Source organism: Mixophyes fleayi, chromosome 3, assembly GCF_038048845.1.
Source record: "Mixophyes fleayi isolate aMixFle1 chromosome 3, aMixFle1.hap1, whole genome shotgun sequence".
NCBI lineage: Eukaryota > Metazoa > Chordata > Amphibia > Anura > Limnodynastidae > Mixophyes > Mixophyes fleayi.
Genome location: NC_134404.1, coordinates 101,910,366 through 101,929,297, shown reverse-complemented (window position 1 = coordinate 101,929,297; position 18,932 = coordinate 101,910,366). Strand labels below are relative to the sequence as shown.

The 18,932-nt window shown below is 36.0% G+C and overlaps 2 long non-coding RNA genes across 3 annotated transcripts; both read left to right on the top strand.

Moving 5' to 3' along the window:
• Nucleotides 1-2,335: 2,335 nt before the first annotated feature.
• LOC142143855 (uncharacterized) lies at nt 2,336-16,852 on the top strand. The gene is made up of 3 exons (XR_012689584.1): nt 2,336-2,417; nt 9,761-9,997; nt 14,670-16,852. It is a non-coding gene; the product is annotated as an uncharacterized LOC142143855 (long non-coding RNA).
• A 551-nt stretch (nt 16,853-17,403) lies between these two features.
• Nucleotides 17,404-18,672, top strand: LOC142143856 (uncharacterized). Of its 2 annotated transcripts, XR_012689586.1 has the most exons (4): nt 17,404-17,881; nt 17,998-18,111; nt 18,199-18,290; nt 18,374-18,672. It is a non-coding gene; the product is annotated as an uncharacterized LOC142143856 (long non-coding RNA). The 2 variants fall into 2 exon arrangements; XR_012689585.1 differs by having other exon boundaries at nt 18,199-18,672.
• Nucleotides 18,673-18,932: the final 260 nt, after the last annotated feature.

Genomic DNA, 18,932 nt, shown 5'->3' with positions numbered 1-18,932 from the left:
ACCACTGGGGTGATGGGTGTAGGGTAGCAAAGTGAAAAAAATAAAGAAAAAGTATAAAACAGTATTTTACTTTTTGGAACTGCAAGTCCAGCCAGGAAGGGCTGCTATTAAATGTCTGGATATGCTGGTGCTTGTAGAACCCCCCCATGGCAGACTGGACATTCTGGCACTTGGAGAACCACAAGTGCCAGCAAACCCTGACGCCCATGGCCCGTTGAGCCATGTATTCCCACAAAGTAAAATTGAAATAAACCAAAAAACCCTCAACATCGTAGTTTAATAAAACTAATAAAAAAATAAACCAGATACCTCATTAAAACAACATATATTTATTATTTTAATAAATCTTTTTCTTATTTACCTTCTGATGTCTTTATTTGTAATTAATCCAATCTTGTAAGCTTTTAATCCAATAATGCTTGAAAGCAACCATAAAAACCCCCATAATATTCCACAGGTGTCCAAAAAAATTCATATCCAAAGTCATGGAGTAATAAAAAATAAAATAAACCCAACAAAAATAATCCAAATGCATTTGAAAATACTCTTCTCTTCTTCTTTCCTAAAGACCCCTAAATAATCCAAACGATCTAGCTTGGCGGTCCCCCCCCCACAAGAGTGACGGAACACTGATCTTCTATGGAAGACCAACACACACAGAACGAAATATTAACAGACACAAGGGGGTATATTTACTAAACTGCGGGTTTGAAATAGTAGAGATGTTGCTTAGAGAAACCAATCAGATTCTAGATGTCATTTTGCAGAATGCACTAAATAAATGATAACTAGAATATGATTGGTTGTTATACGCAACATCTCCATTTTTTCAAACCCGCAGATTAGTAAATATACCCCAAGTCTATTTATATGCTAGGGGGTTTTCCCATGCTGTCATTGGAAAACAGCTACCTGTTGGCAGCCCTAGAGTTAATAGCATAAGGAAGGGAGTGACCCCACACTTTTTTCAAAAAATATATATATTTTAAACACTATATAGAGCTGGCGGTTCGGGCGGCTGAACTTAGACTAGCCCGAAAGCTGGAGCAAGAGATTCGACCTAAAAACAAGTTTACAACCATGGCTGTAGAGCACTCCCTTATTGCACATCCCCTTTTTTGTAGGCTGTAGTAAGTGCCCTTTCTGTACTCTGCCACATGTAATTGGGCTGCATTACCAGCCGTATCTGCCAGTTCTGGGCATGCGCATAGTGCTTTTGTGCGCGGTTTGCTTAAAACCGGCAGATGCGTGCCTTGATGAATCAGGCCCCAATACACAAAGAAGAGAAAAAAGGACAGACACCCACATTGCAGATGCAGATGTGCACAAACACAAAGAGATGAGGGCAAAGAATGACAGATGGGAAAAGAAAGGTGCACATGCGAAATTAGACAACAAGGGGAAATAAAGAGACAGACACACACAGAGCAGACACAGATGCAAACATACGTGAAGGGCGGGGATGAACACATGGAGGTAGAGATACACATACAAAATTGGAGACAGAGGCAAACACAAAGGGAGAGAGAGACAGGGGAAGATAATGAGGGAAAGTCTATTTCTACTTATCACTAATGAATTAACTAATTACACTATCACAGTCTATCATGTGTTTTGCTCTATACTCTGTCACTAGATGTCTGTCTCCTTGTCTTTATCCTGATGTATGATATTATTGTTTAAGATTGCTGCTGGGTATTTTTATATCACCATTTTCCTGGCTAGCATACAATTTTCTACTTCAGCGACATGCTTTCTCTGTTGTTTGTGTAACTTTATTATTAACAACTGTCAAAGCAATAATTAACAAAAACCCTATATTACCAATTAGTTCAATAGAATGAACCAATGAACTTGAGTTTTGTTTTTGTGTGTCTTTAAGAGAACGTGTTGCTCAATACTGAATTGCATAACAAGAGACAGGTTTTTAGTAATTTTCCATTGTTGCACAATTCATGAGCAAAACAGATTAGATCATGGTCATATGATTTGTATTGAGCAACCATCTCCGGATATGTTCATATGCTGACCATCCAATAGAGCATGTTATTTTAATGATAAAGTGCCAGCAGTGATGTAAGCTGGGAAGGTGTGTTTTAAAGTAAGAAGGAGTTTCATTATCCTATAAAAGAATACGTTGAACAGATATAGGGTGTCAATTGGCATTTGAGACCCTGGGCATATATCTGCTTCTTCGTCCAGTATGGCTGTATCTATGTATTATATATTTTTAATCAATTATAGAAATATTATATTTTGGAAACCTGCTCCTCTCATTTATTATTTAAAGAGACGGAAAGAAAATAACTTATACAAGCTGGGGGCTCGGTCCTATCAGATCACATACCACATCTTACTCTCATTCATCACTGATTCGACAAGGTGGACGATTTGATGACCTACACTCCTCTGCACTGGTGAGTATCAGATGTAAATATATCTGTGCTCCGAAGTGTATCGAGGTACCGAAGCAGTCAGTGAAGAGAGGGTGGGGGTGGATGCTGATATGTAAAGTAACCTAGGACCTCATTGCTAAATGTGTAGTAGTTAATTAAATGTGTTTCTGCAGAAACTTAGTAACTTAAGAAAATATTGTTGGTTTAAATGTTGCTAAAATGTGCTTTTTTCCAGTGTGGACTGGCCACCCATAACTGGCAGAAGACATTTTAGTGTTTTAGTGCTTAATATTTGTTTGCAAAATTAAGAGATGTGACTTGCAAAGTGAATGTGTTAAACGAAATGCTTTTGCAGTATAGGCTGATGACCTATATTTGGCAGAAAGCGTTGTAATGTTTTGTGATCTACTGTAGACTTATTTGAGGAAAAAAATAAGTTATAATATACGAGTAGGAATGCTGGTCTCTCATGATGGACGCACCCCTTAAATAAACACAAACTCTCAGTCGGGATAGAGTTTGCTGTTCTTTAGGAGAGAAAGGGCGTGGTGGCTCCCCGGGCAAATAAGTGTGTGCCTATAGAGTTTCAATCCTGATTTCATGAAAGCTCTAAGAAAGGGGATGCCAAGGAAATTTTTTTATAAAATGTGAACCTAGACGTATAGAGAGATTAAATTCTCTTATAAGAGTAAAGTGGGAAAAAATAAGATGTTAAAAATGCTATTCAATTATTAGTTGTTAATAAGTGACATGAGCAGTGAAAAAAAATAAATTTCAAAGGAAAGCAGTATAATGATACAGCCAGAGCGCAGCGTATATTGTGTTAATACTGAACGGGTTTGAGGTTTTTTTTTTATATAGTCCTAGAGGTTTACAGATGTTGGAAATACATAGAGCTAAGCCAGAGGACGGGATTGGTAAGAAGCTGTTTAGATGTAAAATACTTCAGCTGTTTTTACAATTGCAAACCTTGAAAAGTGATTTTTTTTTGTTTTATACATCTGTCTCGTACTTTTGTTATCTATACTGATAATTAGTTCTATTGCAGTAAATGCTGGACATTTACAGAGATGAAATAAGTTTGTTTTTTTGAAGACAATAGGCTAAAGATAGTCAGATTTTTTGTAGTGCCTGTTAAGACTTGTGTAATGATTAAATGTGGTTTTAAAGCATAGATAAATGTCCCGTTGCAAGTGTTAAAGTCTTTTAAGCTTATCTTGTAAGCGTGCATTCCAGAGTTTTTTTTTTTTTGTGTGTGTGATTTCAGTGAAACATCTGGTTTTAATAAGCGTAGTCCGTTATGAGAAAATGATGTGTTTAATTTTCAAAACGGCACGGAGATATATTGTCAGAAAATATGTTGATTTTATAAATCTGGAAGATGTACAGATTAATTTTAATGTTTAAATACATTTTTATGGAGGTATTAAGTAAATAAATAGTATTTGTCAGTTTTATAGTGAGCAACAGCAAAAGACAGGGTCACACCCAGATTGGAAGGGACTTTGTTGATTGAATCGGCAGAAAGACATGGAATGAATATTTAAATAAGGTCTTAAATGTGTATTAAATAGTGAAATAGTGATTTTGCAGATGAAATGTATGTTAAAATATTTTCAGAGCGATTGCATAATATTTTTGGCATGTAGTGTGAACCGAATCTCTGGTTACACATAGAACATAATGTTTGTGTTTAAACTTTGAGAACTCTGTGCTGTTTAATAAGTAAAATAATTGTTATTTGAAATACGACAAACAAAATCTGTGTTATGTTAACTTTATCAGAAAATAGTTGCATTGAAAATGATAGTGGTTTGAAAATGGCATCTGTGTAGTGATTGATATAGGGAGATTGAGAAATAATAACTGCGTCAGTTATCCTTTTGTGTTTTTTGAGGTTTCGCCATTTTGGAAAAATGTCTCTCCTCCCATCTCCCACATCTGAAGGAATGGGGCGGATTTTTCCTTTGTCTTGCCAAGAGGAGGAATTCAGTATATGAAAAATGTTCTGTGTTCTGAGCTTTGTAACATCGAACGGACAAATGACTGGACCCCGCCCTGCATACCAATGCAGCTCTCAGTCATAGATTGCGCAGCGATGATTTTTAATGCTAATAAGAAGTATTCAGAATAGTTTTTGCTGTTGCCAACAGGGGGGTTCAATATTTATAAAGTTGTATAGACAGTTCTAATTATTTGTTATAATGTGTGCAGAATAATTTGTAATCTTTTGTTCCCACAGGAGACAAGAAAACCGGAATATGTGAATGTGAATTTTCTACAGTGAAGAAACTAAATAACTATTGTGTTTTCTTTCAGAGGTATCCAAGAAGTAGAAAATTCATTTATCTATTAAAAAAAATTAAATTGTTGGACACCTGGCCAGAGATATTTAGATTTCCTAAAGGGTGGTCCTGATATTTGAAAACTCTCCACCTCAGAGTAATGAAAAGAAGAAAGAAAAAATAAAAGCAGTACATTTATTTCTTGATATGTCACAATTCTGTAGCCAGTGAATATTAGGATTTTCAGCCACAGAAGTATGCTGGATGAAGTTGAAAAAAATTATCTAGCATACACTCCTTAATACATTGAGGCATTTGAAGAGATTAAAAGACTCTACCCCGGCATCAGGCATCTAAAAATTATAAGAAATGTTTTCTTTTGTACTGATATAACACTGTTTTAGGATATTTAAAAGATAATTAGTATACCATTAGATAGATAGCAAAAGCATTAACTTTATGTTAAAGGTTTATAGCCATAGGAGCTATTATTGTTGGAAAGACACAGGATATTGTGTTACAGCGTGAGTTACATTTGTTTGTCCCTCGTGTTGTCACACAACTCCTGAATAATGCACAGACTAGACATGTGTCTGTCGCAAAGTTTATACAATGGGAAATTAAAATTAAATTAAATTGCATTAGTTCTTATAACATTACAATATGCAAATGTCAGAATTTCAATTTTGCTACATCATTGCCTTAGCAACCTTACATGACAAGGAAGACAATGAGCATTATTGAATTAAGTAAATGTGTAAGTTTTTTTCTGTATTACCAGACATTTCTGAGACTACATTGGAGAATTTAGATTAACGTTTCTTTACTGATGAAAATGTGTTATAGATAAATGCATAATAGCTCACTAGTTATAGTGACCGGATGTGCAATCACTATACATAATGAGATAACAGCACTCATCAGAGCATGTCAAATAGGTAAAGGAAAACGAGTAGACATTTACCCAGAGTTACATTACGCGTAGTAACTGAACACCATAGTTTATGATTTTGGAATTATTTGTAAATATAGGGGTTACCTAACATCAACAGGAACACCTATATAACATGCACAAACAGTCAAGCAACTGATAAGAGGTTATACAGTTGCCAAAAGAGGTTGAAGCCATTAAGTGCCAGGCACATACCAAACAGACAGATAAAGTCTTATTAGAATATAAAAATAAATAAAAGTGGAAGTTATTCAATCAATTTATAGGGTATAGCAGGTGTTTGAAAGGGAGGGGTGATCCTTAAAGGAAGAAATACACAGAGAGATCTCCCAGTACACTGCTATAGCCAGCAACAGATCTGCAAGAAAACAAACTAGCAGACTCAGCTTTTACAATGTCAGTAAAAGGCTATATTGAATGAAATTAATACATGGAAATTGAAATAATGTTATGACACAAACTATGAAATTTGAGTATAGAAAATAAACCAGTAGCATTAAAAATGGTATTACTAGCTTTACAGAAAATGTTCATGCGTTAGTTAGTCTACATGGGAGCAGATAACAAGATTAAAATTGTTATATCTTGTTGGAATGCCCAGACATACTACATATGCCAAGTTTAAATGTGAAATGTGATAATTTGTCTTAAGAATAATAAAGGAAAGATAATGCCTACTAAGGTCACTAAGACAGTTGTCTAATATAACCTTTTCAGAGGCTACAAATTAGTGTATTGATTTTATTTAACTAAGAAAGAAAAAAGAGTTAAGAGGGTTACAGTATGTGTTAGTTGGTATTGATACGTGTTGGTGGGATGAGGCCTAGTTAACTGCCTCAGACATAGTACAACTTATTGCTTAGAAGATTTTGCCAGAATTTGTATGTAGATGTAGTTCACCCAGAGAGTGAACTCATTTCAGAGAAAAAGTGTTTCAAAGAATGTGTAATATGATAGGAATATATTCAAACTTTATACACTATATCATTCTCAAGCTTCAGAGAAAGTTGAAATAATAAATGGAGTAATTGAATAATAATTAAGCTTACTAAAGAAACAGGAATGGCACTTCTTTAGTTTATAATGGTATTGGAATCACTAAACCTCTTCTCAATATCTCTCCATATGAACTGGTATTGGAATTCAGCCAAGATACATTATTAATCCACAGACTTCAAGCTGCATCATGATGTAACTGTGCAATATGTCATACAGTTGTCTGAACAGTTGCAGAAGCTTCAGAAGGTCCAGAAGAACACTTGAACAAAGACATTCAACCAGAAGCTGCACACAAAATACAACTTAGAGACTATTTTATGGTAAGGAATCTCTTACACTCTGGTTCCCTTACAGATCGATGGGATGGTCCTGCTAAAGACAAGTGCTATAATGACTGATACTGCCTTAAAAGTTGCAGAGAAAGACATTTGGATCCATAGTTCCCATTGTAAACAGGTCAAAGACCCAAGCTTAAAGGAACCAAAGGATTCAGAACTGAATATGGATAAAGAGACAGAGTTATGTTTAAAAGAACTCTTCAATCAAGATGGAAGTGATGATGTATAATCAGCTACAAGTTTATCGACTTATGACGCAAAGAAAATTCAACCTTGTTGCCTTTCTTATAGGAACAATGATCTTTGAAGCCTCAACATGTTATTTATATATTTTGGAAAGGAATTGAGGAGAAGTTGGTAAGGTGATAGCCCATCTGATATATTAGATGAGGATGATTTTAATAAAACCATTTCTGCTTCTTTTCTAAACAGGAAAATCAAAGAATTCAGAAATTGTAAAGGATTATCACCAATTCCAAAATGTATTTGTGAGTATTGTGGTACTCAATAAAGGTGAAAGGTGGTTAATATGGTGGTCTGATAATAATGAAGATTGCTGGAGAGAATATCCAGGTGACCCATAGTATGTTATATTAAATGAAATATGAAATATTATAAATTGTTGAATGTGTACTAAAACTCCTTTATTGAGTAAAAATATGCCAATGTTACCATTTCCAGTACCTTATGAAGAATTACACTCATTAGTCCTAATATAATATGTCAAGAACAAAAGTGAGATTTTAGTGATTATGGTCGAATTGTTGAAAAAAAAAAAATATATATATATATATATTTATATATATATATATATATATATATATATATATATATATATATATATATATATAACTTGACTAAATCTCCGGTTATAGATTTAGCACCACATATAACTGAATAAATTGTTTTTATGTTTAATAAAGCAATAAATGAGGTTAAAACAATAACACCTCAGATAAAGGACAGCATCAGGTATATACACTGCTGCCGTAAAACATTACATAAGTATTTTAAAGTGTAAGAATTAGCATGAATAAGTATAATACAGTGGTTACAGTGCCCAAACCATATGGGTCCAATTGTAAAGAACCGTGTATGTTTGATGTAGACAGAGATTTAGAAATGACATAAAATAGGAAAGCTAAATTAAAGATAAAGCTTCAAACAGATGTAACTACATTTGGAAGGATATGCCACCGAAGCACAAAAGAATAAAATATGTACACAATGCATTTTGTATTAGTATAATTAACTTTTTAAGCATACACTACCAGAACCAGACTTAGGCAAAGAGATACTAGATAAGAAATGTCACGTGGGGATGATAATCTCAACCATGGTGTTAGAATATTGTGGTTCATTTATTTTACCAGGAAACATTTATTATATAAACATAAATTGAAAATATGCAATTAAATGGTTATTAATTATGAATTATACTGTTTAGGAAGAGTGGTTCCTCAGTTTTATACAGTGTTGAACGATGAGTTGAAAGAGATATTATTAATAAAAATATGTTCTACTCATTAATGATTCAATAAGACATAAAGTGTTTATAAATATCAATAATATGTTTACTTATGGAAATTATGAAATGATGAATTTATGAAATTGAACGTTTTCCAGGATTTAATTGATAATGAGACTGAAATTTATCATGATAACTTTCATTATGTTGGACTTGAATTACAGGTATTTAAATATGAACTTTTACAACACTGAGTAGTTTTGGACTATTTAACAGCTCAAACAGGAGGATAAAGTTTAATCCTTGAGACTGAACTTGGAGTCCATTGTTTATTACCTAATCAAGGATATTTCCGATCTACAAGTTATAATTTCGTTATATAACCAATGCCTATAAAATGAAGAAGGATTTTTCTGACAAAATTATTATAAAGACTTTTAAAATGATTCATCATGGACATGGTTATAACCAAGCATATGGTTCTTTGGACTTGAAAAGTGGCCATCAAACCAAATGTATATTTACATGAAATTTATTGTACTAATAATTGTGACAATATTGTTCCTGAATACCAATCCGAGAACATCAGTGCTGGCAGAAATATATACACCTATTCAATTAAGTATAGTCACATTAAAAAGTACCTTTTATGTGTACACAAAGGGTGGAAACTGTCGAAGCAATAATTAGCAAAAACCCTATATTACCAATTAGTTCAATAGAATGAACCAATGAACTTGAGTTTTGTTTTTGTGTGTCTTTAAGAGAATGTGTTGCTCAATACTGAATTGCATAACAAGAGACAGGTTTTTAGTAATTTTCCATTGTTGCAAAATTCATGAGCAAAACAGATTAGATCATGGTCATATGATTTGTATTGAGCAACCATCTCCGGATATGTCCATATGCCGACCATCCAATAGAACATGTTATTTTAATGATAAAGTGCCAGCAGTGATGTAAGCTGGGAAGGTGTGTTTTAAAGTAAGAAGGAGTTTCATTATCCTATAAAAGAATACGTTGAACAGATATAGGGTGTCAATTGGAATTTGAGACGCTGGGCGTATATCTGCTTCTTCGTCCAGTATGGCTGTATCTATGTATTATATATTTTTAATAAATTATAGAAATATTATATTTTGGAAACCTGCTCATCTCATTTATTATTTAAAGAGACGGAAAGAAAAAACCTTATACACAACCTGACAGAATATGTTGTAATCATTTATGTTTCTTTGTGTACTGACTCATACCTCCCATCTCTGAGTCCCTGAAGACAGTACAGTACCTACCTGATCCTGTCATGCACTCTATCTTTTCAGCCTACTATCCTGCGACTTACAGCGTGAAAGACTAATTACAGTCACTGCTTTTCAACATCATAATGAACCTCCTCACAGCCCATCTCCTTCAATGTCCAGCCACAATATATACCATTATGGAATTCTCCACAATTTCCTCCAATCTTTCAACTATGCCCAAATCCAACTTACAAATATAACTTGAAGACACAAATGAAAACTACATGGATTTATATCTCTCCTGCTTTCATAATGCAGGTATGCTTTCTACTTAGCTGCAGTGACTTTTATTACGACCACATTTTTAAGATATGCATTTCTGAAAAAGACTTATTTAATTGCTATGAAACATTACATGGTTAATGCAACAGCTGGTTCCAAAATCTCTTACTTGACAACTCCTACAGAATATTTTTGATAATTCCTACAATGTAAATGTCTCTCATATAGATATGAAAAACTCACTCACTCTGAGTCTTTCTGCTCTGTGAGGTCTATGCACTTCGCTACTACACTCAGAGGGCCTGAGTCATTAAGGAAAGTAAGACAAAAAAAGGAGTAAATAATCTCCGGGACAAACCATGTTACAATGCAAGGGGTGCAAATGAGTTTATTATTTTGCACTTAAGTTAAATACTGGCTGTTTTTTCATCTAACACACAAATACTTGATAGCTTTATTTTTACACTGAAGTTTAAAGTTGATCTAGGACATGCCTTACCCCAACTATAAATCTGTCCCCACATTTTAAATTTACCTCCCCATCCAATGCATCATGGATTTACTCCTTTTTATGCTTTGCTCTCCTTAATGACTTAGGCCCAGAGCCTTTAAACCAATATTCCAAATTCTCAGTTCAATATACAATTTTCTTAGCCGTTCCGCCAGTTTAAGTACATTCCCATTCTACCTATTTTGGTGTGTTATCTTATTTGAGACTCAGATGCAAGTCTATTTCCGCAAAGAAATGATTAATTGATGCTCATTCATGTGAGTATACAACCATAATCCTTCACACTGAACTTTTTAGTTAAAGTTTTGATTTATTTACGTATTATTACCCAAGTATCTTAGATACAGAGCTGTAATTTTTGTTGTCCTGGGCAAGAGACAACGCTGGTGCCCCCCCCAAGTTTGTGGTAGTAGATGCTGCCTCTCAGCAGTGGTGCACCGCTGGGGAGGCGTAGCCATCCTACGGTGTGGACATCCCTATCCCTACATCATTCTACAACATTGTGCTGCTTTCTCCTACCTACTCATGTAGTTTTGATGGTCTCTTAAGCTCCGTTGATTTTCATTCGGATTCTGGAATACTGGAGTCCTGTTTGGAAAATAGATAGTTATTATTCACCTCATGGAAAGTTGAGCAGTGAGTGAATGATCTAGGCCTCCCTCCCCCTCAACCAGCCAGACACTAAATCAGTAGTTGCTTTTTTTTTAATCAGCTTCAGGATTTATATGATAGCATTTCCATTTATTAAATATGCCTATTTGTCCCCATACAGCCCTGAAATTATAATTAATAGCACCCATGTTAAATAATTAGAATGCCTCCCCATTGACCAGCATGACATTAGATTAATAGTGTTTATGTTTAAAAAGTAAGCCTCTTTCCTCCCAACCAGCCCCAACATTTAATAGCATTCCCGATGATTATGTAGATCTTTCCCCCCTCCACCCCATAACATTAAATTAATATCATTCCCAATAATAAACAAATATATCCCACCCCCTACTCCAACCAGCCCTGACATTAAATTAATAACAGTGCTTGTAGACGGTGGTAGTCACTTTAACGGTGCTGATAATACCGACAGTGACTACCACGAACCCACAAAAACGAAACTCACTTGCCCAACTGTTATTAAATGATAACTGACCTTGACAATAACAGTGTCATACCAAATCCCGATCAGCAGTAAGAATGGCAGCGTCTTTTGACGTCATTTGAAATTGCGACCTTTATATCTCTCTTTTTAAAGCGACAATGGCAATTCTGATACCACCTAACTCTTACACTTAGGTTTAGCATTAGGGTTAGGGTTAGGTTTAGGGTTAGGAATAACAATATGGGTAGGTTTAGGGACCCTGCCGTTCTTACTCCTGATCAGGATTTGGTATGACAATGTTGGTGACTTCTTTGTGTTATTGTTAAGGTCAGTCATCATTTATCATCAGTCGGGCAAGTGAGTTTAGTTTTTTGTGGATTCGTGATAGTCACTGTCGTTTACACCACCGCCATTAATTCGTACCAAACCCCATGTATATGGCATTTAATAAAAAGGCATATTTCCCCAAAATCATAGCTTACAAATTTCATTCACATTTAATAGAGAATATTATTGCTAATAAAGATATAATCTTCTTTTGAAAATATTACTGATTTATTTTTTACAGTTATGTATAATTACTTATGTTTTGTAGGTTTTATGTGGCATATATTTATGGCCAACAAAGAAAATCTCACATGCAGCCCCGTGAATCCAATCTTTTTCTTTTCAGCCCCCTCTAACCCCTTATTTTCTACAGTCACCTCTCTCTCTGCTATCTCCATCCCACCTACTCCCCAGACCCCTCTCCCCATTTCTCTCCAGCCCCCTTTGCCCTGTTTTTTCCAGCTTTCTCTCCAACATGTTTTCTGCAGCACCCTCCCACTTTTTTCTAGCTCCTCTCTCTTCCATTTTCTACAGCCCCCTCTCCCCCATTTTTTCCAGCCCACTCTCCAGGATATTTTCTACAGGCCCTCCTTTCCTCTGTTTTCTCTATGCCTCACTCCCCTTGTTTTTTCCAGCCCTCTCTCCAACAGGTTTTCTACAGCTCCCTCTCTCCCCTTTATCTAATCCCCTCTCCAACATGTTTTCTACAGCCCCCCTCCCCCTTCTTTCTAGCCCCCTCTCCTCCATTTTCTACAGGTCCCTCTCCCTCATTTTCTCCAGTCCCCTCTACATCATGTTTTCTACAGACCCCCACTCTCCCTACTTCTTTCTATACTCCTTCTCCTCTGTTTTCTCTAGCTTCCATTTCACCTTGTTTTCTACAGCCCCAGCAGCAACATTTAATGAACAGATATACAAGTTAAATAATAATGACCAGATGTTTCTTGCAGGAGTCAGTAAGTTGTCATACTTTTGGAATATATATAACATGTTGGGCCTGATTTTATTAAGGAAAGTAAGCAAAAAAATGAGTAAGTTTCCACCTGGACAATACCATGTTACAATGTAAGGGGTGCATATTAGCTTATTATTTTGCACATAAGTTAAGTGACAGCTGTTTTTTCATGTAGCGCACAAATACTTGATAGCTTTATGTTTACAATGAAACATAAAGTTCATCTAGGACATGCCTTACCCCAACTATAAATATGTGCCCTCATTTTAAATTTACATTCCCCTCAAATGCTACATGGTTTTGCCAAGGTGCAAAGTTGCTCATTTTTTTGGCTTTACTTTCATTAACGAATCAGGCCCATTGAGTCTATTACAAAGGTCAGCTACATATTACATAATTAGGAAAAATTTTAAGGTGTAGCCATGGTTGCCCACTCACATGAAAGTGTATTGTTAGTGCTACTGTATTGCTATTGAGGGCAAGCTGAAATATATTGCTGAATTTGAAAAAAAAAATATAGTATTCATCATCATCATCATCATCATCATCATTATCAGTATTGCCCTGTCACTCTACTTTTAGTTTACTGAAAATAAGATAACATTTGATGTATTTGCTTTGAATGTTTGATCAGAGCCAGAGGTAAACATTTTAATCATGCTTAGGCTCGGTATGCACTACAGAATTTTCCTACCAATGTGTTATCTACAACTATTGTACCTACGACTGAAGTGCCGGTCGGTCGGTCGGTCGATTCATGTGTATACACTATACATGTTTTAAACAATTTTTGCAGGACTAACCGTCCGGCTGTTGTAAGTTACAAATGCAAGAGGTCTGCGCCCTCAAAAACACAAAAAGTAGAAAAAAAATAGTAGCAATGGTTACCCACGCTACCAGATCAATCAAATGTGCAAGTAAAAAATATATAATTTTATTTACTCTATATTATATAATTAAAACATAACAATAAAAACCTCACAATTGCTGTGGATCCACAACCAAAACTATACAGCATATAAATACACCACTTTACACCTGGATTTCTAAAAGGACCACAAGAAGTATGAATATATATAAAACGGTGCACCTATTCAATCAATGATTACTATGATGAGTATAAATAGTCAATCAAAAGTTCTCAAGTCCAGGTAATAATCGTGATAGGGATTTAATACTCCTAAATTAATAGAAGCATCAGGACAATCATTAGTACTGGATACTTAGAATGTTTAGATCAAATATATAATATCCTAGATTATGAGAGCCGAGTCCATAGCCAAAATAATGTAAATATAGAGGGGGTACAGTCCGTGAAGAACAAATTGTCTCTTACCAGATTCCTGGAGAAAGTGCAGAGTTCAATTATACTGTTTCAATTATATTATAACATCACACTGGCTCTCCGGAGCCGAACACTGTGTGTAATATTGAAAGGGTTGCCCCAAGTACACCTATTCCAATAATAGATTCCCGGTCTTTCTCAGGCTCTGTATACGCGGCAGCGTGTCTCTGTATTCGTCAGGCTCTGTATATGCGGCAGCATGTCTGTTTTTTCTTAGGCTCTCTATACGCGGCAGAGTGTCTCAGAAGACTGTGATTTCGTACACACTGAAACAATATATGGCCTCCTTGCAGCGATTTGCCAAAGAAATTTAAATAAAGAGCTAGACAGAGCTAGACATCACCGGAAACCCCCCCTCCCCCCCCCCCCACAAACTCAGATTCAGGAAAAGGAACTATGTCATCACCATTCATTCTATAACACATCTTTGTGTATAGTGTACATTTATGATTTATTTTACTATAATGTTCACAGTTGAACAACACCAAGCTGGTCTATTGTTACTCATTATGGCAAGAACACTGCAAGCACAGACCCAGAGAGAAAGAAGGAGAAAGAATCAGACCTGTTGCACCAAAGAGTGTTTCCAGAGATAGACTCATTTTCTCATATGCCCCTGCTACAGGCTATACGGGACAACAACCTTGATGACTTCAAGAATTTCCTGAGGATGGTTAAACACACATTCCAGAAACTGCTCATTCCAGAAACTGCTCCAATTTGTCACCCCCCCTAATTCAGAAGAAAGACACCCATTTAAGGAGACCAATATGTGCAGAGCAGAGATTGGTTGCGACCCTGAGATTTGTGACCACAGGAAGGACACTGGCTGATCTCAAATACAGCACAGCAATTTCACCTCTAGCTCGGGTTTAATCATACCTGAGACCTGTGATGCTATAGTTTAAGTTGTGTGTGGACAGTACATGAAGATTTTGAAAGTCAATGAAATTTACCAAACAGTGGCAGTGACATTGATGGCAAACATATTAGAATTATGCCACCTTCAAAAAGTGCATCCTATTACTACATGTAAAGAAACTACTGTTTATGCCTCCGTGATGACCTTCTGTGCCTCTCTCGGCACTTCTCTGCAACAGGGCTTGGATCACGCTGATTGGATACTCACCTGCCACTCGTCCCAGCATTAGTCTGTAGTGTTGTGATCGGCTCTCCGGTGCGATCATATGCTTGGGTCTCTGAGGCAGGAGTTTCAAACCGCTTCCTATTTAAACCTGCACTGACACTTGCTCGGTGTCAGTGCAACGCGTTTGCTGTGCCTCCCAGTTATCCTCTGGCGCTAATTTTACCCTTCGGATCTCCGTGTACCAGTATCACCTGTCTGACCAAGTCTGTGGAACATCCTTGTGTACTGACTACTCTCGACCTGATTCCAGTGTACCAGTTCCTGGCCTGTCTGACAACTCTCTTTCTGTGTGTTTGTCTACTCTCTCGGCCTGATATCCGTGTACCAGTTCCTGGCTTGTCTGATTACTCTCTCGGCCTGATTCCAGTATACCAGTTCATGGCGTGTCTGACAACTCTAAGGGCTAGTTTTACTAAGCTGCGGGTTTGCAAAAGTGGGGATGTTGCCAATAGCAACCAATCAGATTCTAGCTATCATTTTGTAGAAGGTACTTAATAAATGAAAGCTAGAATCTGATTGGTTGCTATAGGCAACATCCCCACTTTTTCAAACCCGCAGCTTAGTAAATCTGGCCCTATATCTGTTATCTGTGTACCAGTTTTCAGCGTGTCCGACTACTCTGATTCCTTCATTGCATTATTCCAAATATGTTATTCTCTATAGACCTTCTCCTGGGATTCAGATCTAGTGTTACATTCTGAGGCAACCCCGGCAGCTAAGTCCATCCCGCCTTGCGGCAGTTCTTGTCGAATACCGGGGAATCCGTTAGACTCCACACCTCTGGGCTGCCAGCGCTAATCAGGATTAATACAGAAATCTGAATTGTAACACTACAATTATAAAAGATTTTTCAGCATTATTCTGATGGCCCTAGTGGATGCCAAATATGAATTCCTATTTGTGGACATTGGAAAAAATGGGAAGGTGTCAGATGGAGGGACATTAAAGCAGACTCCTTTCCATGCCAAACTTAAAAAAAATAGCATAATTTGCCAACATGAAGTGACATGTAAAATGGACTAAATTTTGTATTTGTAGCTAATGAAGCATTTGCAGTACACACCAATTTATTTAAACCTTATCCATAACAATATCTGTCAACAGAAAGGAAGATCTTTAATTATAGATTGTCAAGAGTTAGGCGTGTTGTGGAAAATGCGCTTGGTATTTTGAGCAACAGATTTAGAATTTTTCATTCAGCTATAAATATACGCCTATACAAAATGGACAAAGTGGTGATGACTTGTTGTGTCTCACACAACTTCCTTAGGCATAAAAGTCCCAGTGTGCACAGTACACTTAGCAATATGAAGTACACTCTAGAAGTAGAGAAAGTTGTACGGTTGACAATACTAGAGAGATCCCAGGTGAGAAATGCCAGTCACATGGCAAAATTAAATAAGGAGGCCTATTTACAATATATTTTAATGGTGAAGGTGCTGTGGCAGAATGACATTGTATAATGTATGGGCAGTAGCATTGTATGCTTGAAAACTGTATTGTGAGTATATGTTAGTAAATAAATATTTTATGCAAATATAATGTTGTATGTTTCACTTACTGTTCCAATTGGTGGTATGTCATCTGTTTGTAAAAGCTCAGATGAAGATCTACTCTCTGTCTCCAAGTCGCAGATGGACTGTCTAGCAATTTCCTTATCATGAAAGAAGTGCAGGAGGTCAAAGTACCTCACTTGAGCACATACACACACATAAAAAATGTGTAAACATCTAGAGGTATCAATAATAAACCCACATATATTAGCAGATCTACATATGCACCACAAAACAAAACATACAAACATTCCAGTGCAAAAAAACAAACATGTACTATCACATTTTGCATACACACCCGTAAACGAGAACTACAGAAAGTGTCATACTGTAAAGTACGTACCCTGCTGTAATACCGATGAAATCTGATAAAACGTTTGTGGTATCCTATGCTAGTTTACAAGTTTATTATACATGTGTCGAAGTTGAATAATTGGATGAAGTCATTATAAATGAATAAATATTGATTGTAAAAGTTTTATGTGCAATTGACGATAGAAACGGACAGTACACATGAATGAACGTTCACCCACAATGCTCCATTCTGTATCTGTAGCTGCCGTGATTGGTCCATACCAACTGCAGACGCCCATGCCTGCGTCTTTACAATTATAGAGAAGCCAGTCTGGCGGCGGCGGTACAAGACAGGATGGCGGATGAGGAACAGGTGCTGGAGAAAAGTGATGGAGGAGTAGGTGGGGGTGGAGAAGAAGGAATGTAATTGGCAGATTAAAAGAGCAAAGAAAATGAGACCAAGGAAAATGGAGATGATTGTTAGAGTGCTAGACCAGCACGCCTATGACTGTCAAAAGCGAAAATACCCTAACAGTTAATCACAGAAAAGAAGTGATTATGCAGAAACTCATAAATGGGATCAGACATAAACTTGTGAAAAAAGGACAAAATTTAAAATCCAAAAACGGTGGTATGACTGTAAAAATAAAGAGCAAAGAAGGCTTTTGAGAATCTGCAAGAACATTAAAAAAGTGAGTATTAAAAGTGGATTTTAAAAATGTTTTAAACTAGATAGTAAACAGTGTTAGTCATTAACAGTAACAATAACGATTAGTATGATTTATAAAGGTTTTACGTCTATTTACAGAAAGAAAAATGCATGAACAAGTGTGTTGTGAAGCTACTCAAAATATGAAAATGGAAGAAGATGCTGTAGCGATCATAAAATAAATTGGAGAAATAAAAGCGGAACATAAAGAAGGTAATTAAAAACCATTTAAAACTTGAAAAAAATGTAAGACACATCATGTTCCGTTATTGTAAAAAAAAAATTACCTCTATCTTTCAGTTGGTATGGACCAGCACGGCAGTATGTCTGGCCAAACCCAAGAGGGACATCAGCATAAATTGATTTCAAGCAGTGTCCACGGTGAGCAAATGGTAGTTGACCATCTGGTAGAAATAAATTTGTGTTCTGTTTCTTCTTTAAACATAATTAAAATACTTGCCCTTTCTTCATGTAGATACCATCGCCACATCTGACAAGAGTTCGGAAGAAGAAAAGGATGCAACATGCTCTAATATTAATACTACTTCCGGTGATGGAAAAGTTGTGGTCAAGAAGGTGGAAAAGCTGAATGAATATTTTAAAGAATTAAGGGCTAACATCAATGACGTTAAGTAAAAGTTCTACAAACTGGGAAAAAAATACTTGGAATTGTTTCAAATCTATGAGAAAGTCAGTTTAGAATGCTGTAGCCAGGTTAAACATTAAACATGTTAGTGGATACATAAGTTCTGCTGTTTCTATTTTTTTATATGCATTTCACTGGATATTGTTTAAAAATAAATGATATTGATAACACCTTTGTGCATTTGCAAGAAAGATAGACTTCAAATAAAGGGAAAACCAATTATCAGGTTCACTACACATCTATGGTCTTTGGGAGACACACAGGGTGGATGCAAGTGAAAAATTATCCAAGGTGAAATACGCAATGCACAGCTTTGTTCTTTTGGTCTAGATAGGATGGACACCAGTGTCTAATTATGTAAGGAGACACATGCATTACACATCTATAT